A 10,768-nucleotide genomic window follows, 5' to 3' on the forward strand; every position below is an offset into this window, starting at 1 on the left:
AGTGCAAACAAACTGTAACTGTTTTCCCTGGGATTCCTAAGTGGTACCCAGGGGACAGTTTTCCAGGCCTAAGAAAGCCGTCTTTCTGTGCTCTGAGGGTCCAGGGGCATTAACAGTTGACAATGCCCATTTAGAAGGAAGGGGCACACACAGCATGGACTGTGTCCTCGACTTGTCTGGTGGGGTGGCCGAGGCAGGCGCAGAGCGTGGACTCCACACTGTTTGTCATGTCTACATCAGAGGTACTCTGAGGTCAGCTGTGAGGCCTCCCCCAGCCCTGCGCTCACAGCAGCATGGCTGAGGGCCAGCTCCCCTCACAGCAGGAAACTGCCTGCACTCAGACTTGGAGCCTCCCTCACCTCCCAGAGGCCTGTGCACCCACACAGCCCCTGGTGTGGCTTGACCCTGACTGCCAACCTAAAGCTGGACACTTCCCACACTCCCGGGAGTGCTGAGGAAGAAAGTCTTGGCACTTTGCGTGCCTGAGATTCCAACCCAGAAAGTCCCACCAGGCAGCTCCAGTGGAAGCCAGAGGGGTGGCTGAGAATCAAGGACTGCACCCTGGGGGCTGGTCTATGGGGGTGGATGCCTGTTGGAGGGAGTTCCTCACCTTCTGGGAGAGCACCTTTCTGTGCACACAACCCCTCCTTTCCACTCCTGCACCCCCTCACCTCCCACCTCATGCCATCACACAGACAGTGGTCACAGGATGACAGAGCATGTCCTGTAGATCTCCCACACTCGGCCGTGCTCTGGACACAGTCACTCTCCATTTACACAGCAAGGTTCGCCCCCTCCAGCCCTGCCCCTGGCGGTGCCAGCTCAGCTTCCTTGGACAGGAAGGGGCTTTTCCGAGGAAAAAAGTGGGTATGAAGGCCTCCCCTCCTGTGCCAGGTTATCCCCCAGTCCCAAGAGGAATCCAGCATGGAAAAACTGGAAGAATGATCTTGTCTCTTCCAAGGGGATGAAGAAGAGGAAGCTGTGGCCCGCACAGGGCAGGAGAAGCTCCCACCACACACCCAGATGGAAGCCCAGGGATGGAGCTGGGACCCGGGCCAGTGACCAGTCAGAGGCTCCTGGTCTTTCTGACTCTCCAGGGGAGGGGACTTAGTACCTGAGACCAGGGCCAGCGCTCAAGGACCACAGACCAGGCCAGCACTGATGGGAACCTTGGCTCGTGGGACCTGGTGGGGTCTGATGAGCTGTCCGCAAGGCAAGTCTCCTCTTGGTAGCCCTGGTCAGCAGTACAAGCAGTAGAGGGACTCCAAGAAGTGAGGAAAGCTGTGTTGCATGCTGCCCACAGAGCTGGAAGGGCCAAGAAGGAGGCAATGGAGAGTCCTGTTCTGGTAGCTCAGTGATAAGAAGTTGTGCTGCCAACCCAGAGACATGAAGTTTGAATCCAGCAGCTGCTCCATTGGAGAAAGATTGACAGAACCCTCCTGGGAGATTTACAGCCTCCGAAAAACTCACTGCAGGGTCAGCTCTGAGTCACTTCTGGAGCTGGGTCTGGAGAAGAGGGAGAGAGGAAAATTGTGGGACTGGGGGGAAAGAAGACAGGAGGGAGAAGAGAGAAAGGAGGAAGGGAGGGACAGGAGGAGACAGGGAAGAGGAGAGAGGAGGACAGAGGAAGGGGAAAAGGGTACTGGAGAAAGCCTGCTCCTGTCCCCAGGCCTGGCCCTCCCTGAATCTGTGGCCCTGGGAACTCTGTGCACAGGGCCCCGCAGCCCCAGAGTCAATGTCCTTGTCTGTCTCCTGGCCCTGTCATCTCCCTCTTTTCAAGCATCCCATCTGATGTCTGATCCTCAATTTACACACGTGGAGATGGCACGGCTTCCATCAGAGGGACCCCAGATCAGACACGGTGACGTGGAGATGAAGCCTTAGAGTGGTCCTGAGTCCTTTCTAAAACGAGAGGGCCATCGACTACTTCTTCCAACTTGAGAAACGTCAAATGTGCTCTTACTCTTTTCTAGCTCCAAGCTTTTGCACATTTTATTACAATCTTCTTTGTCTCCTTGAGCCACTTTTAAAAAGATTCTGTTCACCTCTCTTACTCTCACAATTTCTTCCATTCTCACCAAATTTTCTACATCCTATAGCGAGCACAATTTTACTGAAGATTATTGAAAACTGGCTTGAGAAGTAAATTGACAGGGAATTGTCATAACTTCAAGCTGAGTTCAGAAAAGGCTGAGGAACAAAGAGTATAATTTCTGGTGTTGCATGGATAGTGGATAAAAATAGAGAACACCACAAGGATGTTTCCTTGTGTCTCATTGGCTATGCACAAAGGTATTCGACTATGTGGTCATATTGAGTTACAGATAACACTGAGAAGGATAGAAATCCCAGGATTCCATATACACAGACCAACAAGCAGTATCTTGACCAGATCGTGGGACACTGCATGGTTTAAATCAGGAAAGGTTGTGTTCCGGGGCAGTATCCTTTTCTTCATACATATTCAATTTGTGTGCTGAGAAAATAGTTGGAGAAACTGGACTGTATGGTATCAAGGTTGGAGGAAGACTCATCAACAGTCTACATTATGTAGATGATACAGTCTTACTTGGAGAAAGTGAAGAAGAAGCGGTTACTGAAGAAGATCAAAGATTCTAGCCCTCAGTATGAATTACATCTGAAAATCCAGAAAACAAAAACCAGAACTGGAGCAATAGGCAACATCATAATAAATAAAGATTCACATTTCAAATTATTTCTTTTTACTTGTGTCCACAACCAATACTTAAGGAAGTAGCCGTTAGGAAACTTAAAGACGTGTTGCACTGAGGAAATCTGCTGTCAAGGACTTCTTTGAAGTGCTAAAGAGCAAGAGTGTCAACTTAAAGACTGAATGTGCCTCACCCATGCCATATTATTATCCTTTAACGTTGGACTAAGAAAGACTGAAGAGGAACTGATGCCTTTAAAATGTGGTGTTGGTGAAAAGTATTCACTGCACCACGGGCTGCTTAGAGAACAGGCAAATCTGTGTTGGAAGAATTGCAGCCAGCACACTTTTCACAGCCAGGACGGTGAGATAATTTTTCCTCCATACACCAGGAGAGCCCTGAGAAAAGGACGTCACCCTTGAAACAATCGAGAATCTGCGGAGCCTCCCTGAGATGGGCCGACACAGTGAGGACAGCAGTGGGGTCAAGGACAGTGGAGACAGTGACAGAAATCCGGGGGAAGTTCGCAATATAAGGCTGCTCTGAGTTAATGTGCGCTAAGGAAATGATCCCAAAAGTGCACTCTGAGGAAAAGAATGTGGCATCAAGATTACAGGAAGACTCATCAATAACCTGCGTTATGTGGATGACACAATCTTGTGTGCTAGAAGTTAAGAGGACTTGAAGCACGTGGTGCAGAAACTCAAAGGTACATACAGCCTTAAGATGCAACATGGATTGCATCTCAACATAAGAAACAAAAATTCTTATCACTGGACTGACAGACAACATCAATCTGATGTTGTTGTTAAGTGCAGTCGAGTTGCAGGTGATTAATAGCGACCCTATGAAGGAGAGTCCTCGACACTTGGGTGCCTTTCATCCTCTCTTCAGGTTCATAGGGTTTCCGGAGGCAAGCTATTATGGAAATGGATGCCACTCCTCCTTCCAAACATCATGATAGACGGAGAAAAGATTGACACTATCAACATCTTCAGCTTACTTGGATCCACAATCAACAACCTTGCTACCGGCAGTCAGGAAATCAAGAGATGTATTGCACTGGACAAGTCTGTAGTTAGGGACCTCTCCAAACCATTGAGGAGTAATCATGCCAGTTTGAGGACATAAGGTACTTCTGATCACTTGCTGTGCATCTGAGAGCTGGACAATGAGCGAAGATAACAGAAGAAGAATTGATGCCTTTCAGCTGTGAGGCTGGAGAAAAGTAGTGAATATCTCATGGATTGTCAAAAACAAACCAACAAAAAAACAAACACCACAAATGTGTCTTGGAGAAAGTGCAGCCAGAGTGGTCCTTGGAAGCAAAGGTGATAAAGTTTCGCCTCACATACTTTGGACATGTTGCTAGGAGCAGCTGTTCCTTGGAAAGGGAAATCATCATTGGAAAGGCAGACGGTTGGTGAAGAAAAAGTAGTGCCCTCAACCAGGTGGACTGGCACAGTGACCGCCACACTGGGCTATAGTGTGTCAGGAAGAGTGAGGAGGGCACAGGGTGAGCAGCGTTCAGATTTGTTTAAAGCATCACGGTGAGTCTTCTTGATTGACAGCACAGTGTCAAACAACACAGCAAAACGTAAGGGCTAGTGTCCATTCAACACACCAAAGAATGAGTTTCGGAGCCTTTTACAATGTGTCTTCCTTTTTAATGATATCTCGCTTACTCATTCCTGTTGCCCTTGATCGTGGCACAACTGGAGTGATATTCAGCCGTTAACGTCCAGTGCTTTACAACTGTTCTTGGGATAGTCTCTGAATTCAAGTTGGATGTACTCGAGGACGTATGTTTGGTTTTGTTGATTTGATTTCATTTTATTCGTCTTCAATTAGGACTTCTGTATGAACAAGGATTGTCCAGTCTGTGATTGGTCCCTAGCTTAGTTGAGGTTGATGATATTGAACTTCTCCTTTGTCTCATCCCACAAATACAGTTGATTTGACTCTGGTAAATTCCATCAAGCTTAGTTCATAATGGCTATTTATGCTGTTGGAAAATAAGTCATTAGAACTGAATCAGCCTCTGTTTATTCTAAACTCTGTATGTGATCATTTCTCAATTAATTTCTGTCACAAAGGCCATGTTTTCAAACTCCCAATCTTCCTTCTTACCAACTTTTACATTCTGATCCTCACTTATTAGTTATGCAGATAGGCTGCGTGCTTGATCAGTTTGAAACCACAGAAGCAGGTACAGACCGTGTCTTCATCACTGGCTTTGGGGGCTGGTGTGCAGTTGAACAACAGCAGGTGACATACGGGTCTTCCTTCCGCGCGAGAATACGGGCCTTGTCTTATCCCAGAAAGCGTTGTACGTCAAGATAAATCCTGGAAGGTCTTTTTTTCTTTTTCATAATTGATAGTGCTCTTGTTACGTGTGGTTGAGTTGACTGCACCTCATAGCGATCCTATGAACAACGGCTCTGAACCCTCCACTTCACCATCTCTGACACCCCTGACCCCATTGCCACAGTCACCGTGTCAATCCATGTCATCCAGGACGTTCCTCTCCTGCACCGACCTCTGCACTTCCAAGCAGGACATTTGTCTTCAAGGATTTGCTTCTCCTGACAACATACCAAAAGTGTGTGAGACAGAGCTTCAAAATCCTTGTTTCCAAGGAGAAGCCTGACTTCACTCCCTCTTTGATATGTAATTACCAACATACTAGATGATTTGGCTGTCTCGTTCACAGCAGCCAATACCGGCACGTTTTAGCTCAGCCGTGCCTAGGATATTGATTATAGGAGTTCTATTTCACTTTGACAACTTACAGTTCTCCTGATTCACACTTGGTACATCCACGTACCACTGCTAAGCGATGTTTGCAGCTGTTTATCCTCATTTTGAGTCTTGCCACATCAGCAAATGAAGACCCTTTTCACTGTCTGAGAGCTCTCCTTCACACACGTCATTAAGGTAGACGCTGCTCTGAGGACATAGCTCTTCCCGTGTCATCTCTGAGGACGTTCCAGGAGGGGCTCACCTTTCAGCTCGATATCAGACTGTGTTCCAGTCACTTTCGAAGCAGTCGCCCATCCTTCTTAGCCTGTTTCAGTCTGGAAACACCACTGAAACCTGTCCACCATGGTGACCCTACCAGTGTTTGTGGTAACTGTGGCAGGGCCTCCAGCTTCCAGCAACACGGGTCACCACAGTCCAGCAAACAGACAGTAAGCGGTGGGAGCCACCGGGACGGCCTGTGGGTCCCAGGACCCAGCAAAGAGTCCCCATCTCCCTTCACGCCATAGTGTCCTCACCCTCATGCACAGCCTGGCCCACCATGAGTCCAAGAAGTCAGAGTGGGACACACTCAGGAGCCTGGATATGAGGGGACTGTGTGGCCAGGAGTGATGCCAGTGTGTGTGTGTAAATGGGTCTCACATACTTGTTTGCACAAGCATGTGCACTTATACCTGTGTGTGCATTCTTTTAGCTGTGTACACGTGTGTGTGCCCTCATGCAGACACAGCAGTGTGAGCGTTTGTTCACATGTAAACATGTGTGTGAAAGTGTGTGCCCTCACACAGACACAGCAATGTGAGTGTGTGCTCACACATGAGCGTGTGTGTACGTGTTTAGGCTTTTACCTCCTGTGTGCCCATGTGTGTGTGTGTGTGTGTGTGTGTGAGACGTGTTCTTTTCCTCCTGTTGTTATTCAGGTCTGTCAAGAAATGGCCTGATTTGAAATACATAGAGCCTGCTGCTCAGTGCCTGTTTATACAGCCCCCCACTGGCTGCCTCTCGATGGAGCCCCGTTTTGGAGGTAGCAAGCTTCAGTAATAACACAGCGGGAAGTGCCTGCAGAGCCAGGTAAGCGTGCTTGTCGAAACATGGTGGATTGCTACGATTTCACAGAACCCTCATCTGGGAAGTAGGGGAATGAGTCCAAACCAAAAGGAGACAGAGTCGGAACATGACAGGGCCTGGGCCATCTGTGCTGATTACGGGCCAAGACGCTTGTCGTGATGGGAAATGCCAGCTCTGCCCGGTCACACACCGGGCTCGGGCCCTCCACGAGGCTTAGAGAGTTGGGGGCAAGAGAGGGCCTGTGCTGTTCAATCTTTGACCTGGACGAGCAGGCGAGTCCAGGTTCACCAGCCTCCGGTGGAGAATCGAGTGCTGACCTGGATGCTGGTAAAGACCCACAGTGCCGTGCTGATGATGATGCCATCAGCAACCGGACACAACTCAGCAGGCCCTTCCGGGGCTCGCACCTGCACCCCAGGAGTGAGAGTGAAGGAGTGAAGCAAAGCTGGGCCAGGAACAGTCACCTGTGCTCTTTCACCTGTGCTTCTGCCCTCTCCCTGACCTCTGTCCACTCCCTGCTCCTCTGTCCTCTCCTTTGTCCCTCTGTGCTCTCATCCCCCCACATCTCTCCCTGCCCTCCTCCCTCTCCCCTGCCCTTCTGCCCTCTCCCCCATACCTCTGCACCCCCCTCTACACCTCCGCCCTCACTCCTGTAGAAATGATCAGGTTCTGGTCCCCCTGTTAGGTTTCTGCTAGCCTCTAGCAGGAGCCCATTAGCCACTTTAGGCTGCAAGTGACAGAAATCCAATTCAAACAGGCTCAAGCCGAGAGGCCGCTGGAGCATTGCCTGGGAAGTGCCAGCGAGGGGCTGTTCTCACAAATTACCCCAAACTGGGAGGCTTAAAATAAGAGCAATGGATTCTTTCATAGTCTAGAGGCTCAAAGAAAGAGCCCTTACTGCTTTGGAGTTGGAGCTGACTCCTAGTGGGCCCTCCGCAGATTCCCTGGGAGCAGACTGTCCATCTTCGGCCCTCGGGCCAGTGGTGGACCAGCACCACCGCAGGGGCGTGGATTTGGGATTAGCAGGGCAGTCCCTGCACACTGGGGCCCAGAGCTCCCTGCCCAGAGGCTGGACGTCTGAAACCCTGGGCCAGCAGGGCTCTGCTCCTTCCAAACGTGGTGGTCAAGAGGGCCCATCTCACCTGGCTTCTGGGCCCCCGCCCCACAATCCTTGGCTGTGGCCTTGTCTTCACATCCTGCCTCTGTCCCTCACATGCGCCCTCCCCTTCCATGCCAGCCTTGTGTCTCCCTCCTCACGTCTCAGCCCCTCACCTCCCTCTGCCTTTCTTGTATAAGGACACTTGTCACTGGCTGCAGCCAAGCCAGTTATGGTTAAGCCAGTTCTGATGCATGATGACCACATCTGTGCCCCACGGCTTTTCAAGACCCCTTTTGGGGAAGCAGATTGACACACCGGCCTGGAACCCAGTATGATCTATCTCATCTTGAGATTTTTACCTTAATTATTTTCTTCAAAAATTCTTTTTTCTGAATCCACAAATAGCATTTATGGTTTCTGGGTTTAGGGGGTTAGGATGTGGGTAAAGATGATTTGGTGCCATTATTCAACCCATCGCCGACTATAGATCCTTGAAGATACTCAGCGCCATGTAAGGGCTGCTCCTGGGGCCCGATCCTCTGCATGCATCCTCTTTGCATGAGGGAAGCCCTGATCTCTCTCAAAGCCCCATATGCCCCCTTCAGCCAAGCAGGCAAGCAGGGAACCCTATTCCCATCACATGAATAATTCTCTGAAAAGCTCTCTGTACCAGCCCACAAATGAAAAAACTCAGACTATTATGACCCCAAATGGTGTGTTCTGTACACAGAGAGACAGCCCCATCCAGAAGGGCCCAGGTGAACACAGTGCCACCAGTCACTGCTGGAAGAGCCTCACATGTTAGACAGACACTGCATCCTGCCACCCTCGGGCTTTCTGCAGAGCCATGTGCAGCCCCTGGTCTCAGCAGGACATGACCTCGGGACGGGGGGGGCACTCTCTCCTGTTCAGAGGATGACCAGTCCTGTCTCCTAAGTGAGTAGTCTCAGAGAAGACACACTGCACCAGCACGCTGGACTCTTGACACCTGGTCCCCTCCTCTGGGCAGGACCTGAGTGACTGGGTACGATGCCATCCTTTGAGCTGGGCAGCTCCCACAAGGACACAGCTGGATCCCCATGCTCCATGGTACCTCGTGTGTAACACTGGTGACTCTGCCTTCAGAAGCCTCTGGGCAGGATCTGGAAAAGGGATGACTGATTAAGGGGCTTGTTGGCAAAGGTCCTGGACTCAAAGGGCTGGGGAATGACTGAAATCAGGCGCTTTGACATTTCTTAACGTCCTTCCTTTCAGTGATGACAGAGAGACCCAGACAAAACCAGGGTTCTCACCTGAAAAAAGCAGGTCCTGCACACCAGAGGAGGCCTCTCCCCCACTGCAAGAAAATCTGCTGGACACAGCACCGCCCTTCTGTCAGTCTACCATGCTAAGGTGGCCGCATGTTGCCACCAGCGTGTAAACACCAACTGGGTCTCCCAAGGTGGAGATGCCCCAGCAGAGCTTCCAGACTGACAGACTGGTGGTGTATTTGTGGAACTTAACCAGTAGTAACTATAGGTCCCACTGGACCCCTGGTGGACCTGGAGCTGAGGGTAAGCCTCTGGTCAGAAAGTTCTCTGTAGACATAGTGGTCCTGAGGGGCACGAGTGGACTTGGGACCCTGACGATGACCCTGGGCGAAGCTGACGGCAGGTCACTGTGACAGTGGAGAGTAGCCCAGAGTTCCTGATGATGGCCCAGGGCCACATTGGGCAAGTGGTCATGATAAACAGACCAGGCTTCCTTCCTGACAATGACCCTGGTTCACACAGGGTGAAAGGTCACCGAGAGAGTGAGGGGCAGACCAGGGCTGCTTTCTGACGATGAATGATCCAGGGCCACACAGGGTGGGAGGTCACCATGATTGTGAAGGGCTCCTTCCTGACCATGGCCCAGGGCCATGCCGAGCAGGAGGTCACTGTGAGAGCCCAGCCCTTAGCAACTCCACCCCGAGCAGTGGTGCAGGAGCCAGGCTGCTGGACCAGAAGAACGTAGATTTTCACTGGAATGTCTCCAAGCTGCTGGTGCTGTCTTGTTTACTCAGATATGTAGAAATTTCAGAGGTTTAACTAATGGGGGGTGGGAGTGGAGCTTACGTGGCCTAGTGGTAGGAAGCTGCACTGTAATCCCAAAAACATGCAGTTCAAATCCACCAGCTGCTCTGTGGGAGGATGGGTCGTTGCCTCCTGTGCTATTTACCGCCTCTGGAGGGTCAGCTGTTCTGACTTGACAGCACACCCAGCAACGATGGGAGGGGTAGTGGCATTAATTACAGTACCATCCTCAGAGTGACTGGTGTTGAGTTTTATTCCCAAAAAAGCCATCAATGCATGGACATAGTAATAGTAGCAATGTTCAAGTCGTGATGTTTAACCTTCACCAGAGCGGGGAATGTTCAGTGAGAAGAGCCGGTGGATTGCACAGCCTTCACTAACTGGAAGGTCGGTGGTTCCAGTCTACTCCCTGCTGCCTTAAAGCTTCCAGCCTCGGGCCCTTTGTGGATTAGTCCTGGTCTGGGCCGCAGGGCCGCAGGGCCGCTGCCTGGGCTGGGCTGGTGGTTCTTATGTTGCTAGAAAGGGGCCATTCTTGCAGAGCGACATCATGTCGGAAAGGTGGATGGGGAGGCACTGAGAGAGGAAGGTCCTCAACCTGAGGATCAACAAAGTGACACAAATGGCACAGGACAGGGCCCAGTCCAGGTCTGTTGTTCACAGGGTCTCTATGAGTCAAACTCGACTCAACAGCACCTAACAGCAACAGTGCCTCCCACAGGTGTGTACAGAGCAGGCACAGTCAGCACTGAGTGCGGCGTGGTGGAACCAGACATGACTTATCCACATGGGGGTCACCCAGGATGAAAGCCTTGGGGTGCTATGTCTTCAAGAGTACACATCTTCATCACATCACCACAAAGGACATTTGGTTCCGGAGCTTAAAAGATGACAATGGGTGACAGAGACGAGTCTGGAGGCCACCTCTGGGGAAAGAGAGGCCACAGCAGCCCCACTGGTTTCTGAGCCGTAACGGAGCTGGCTCAGGAGTGGGAGAGACCGCACTGGGAAGCAGCTTCCCCGAGAGACTGTTAATTAGCCCAGAAACTCATCAGCACAGCTCTGAGGGCCCCAGGGAGGCAGGGCCAAGTTCATCACAAGGAGATGGTTAGCCTGGT

This window comes from Elephantulus edwardii, unplaced genomic scaffold (assembly GCF_000299155.1).
Source record: "Elephantulus edwardii isolate Elephantulus edwardi_28Jun2011 unplaced genomic scaffold, EleEdw1.0 scaffold00064, whole genome shotgun sequence".
NCBI lineage: Eukaryota > Metazoa > Chordata > Mammalia > Macroscelidea > Macroscelididae > Elephantulus > Elephantulus edwardii.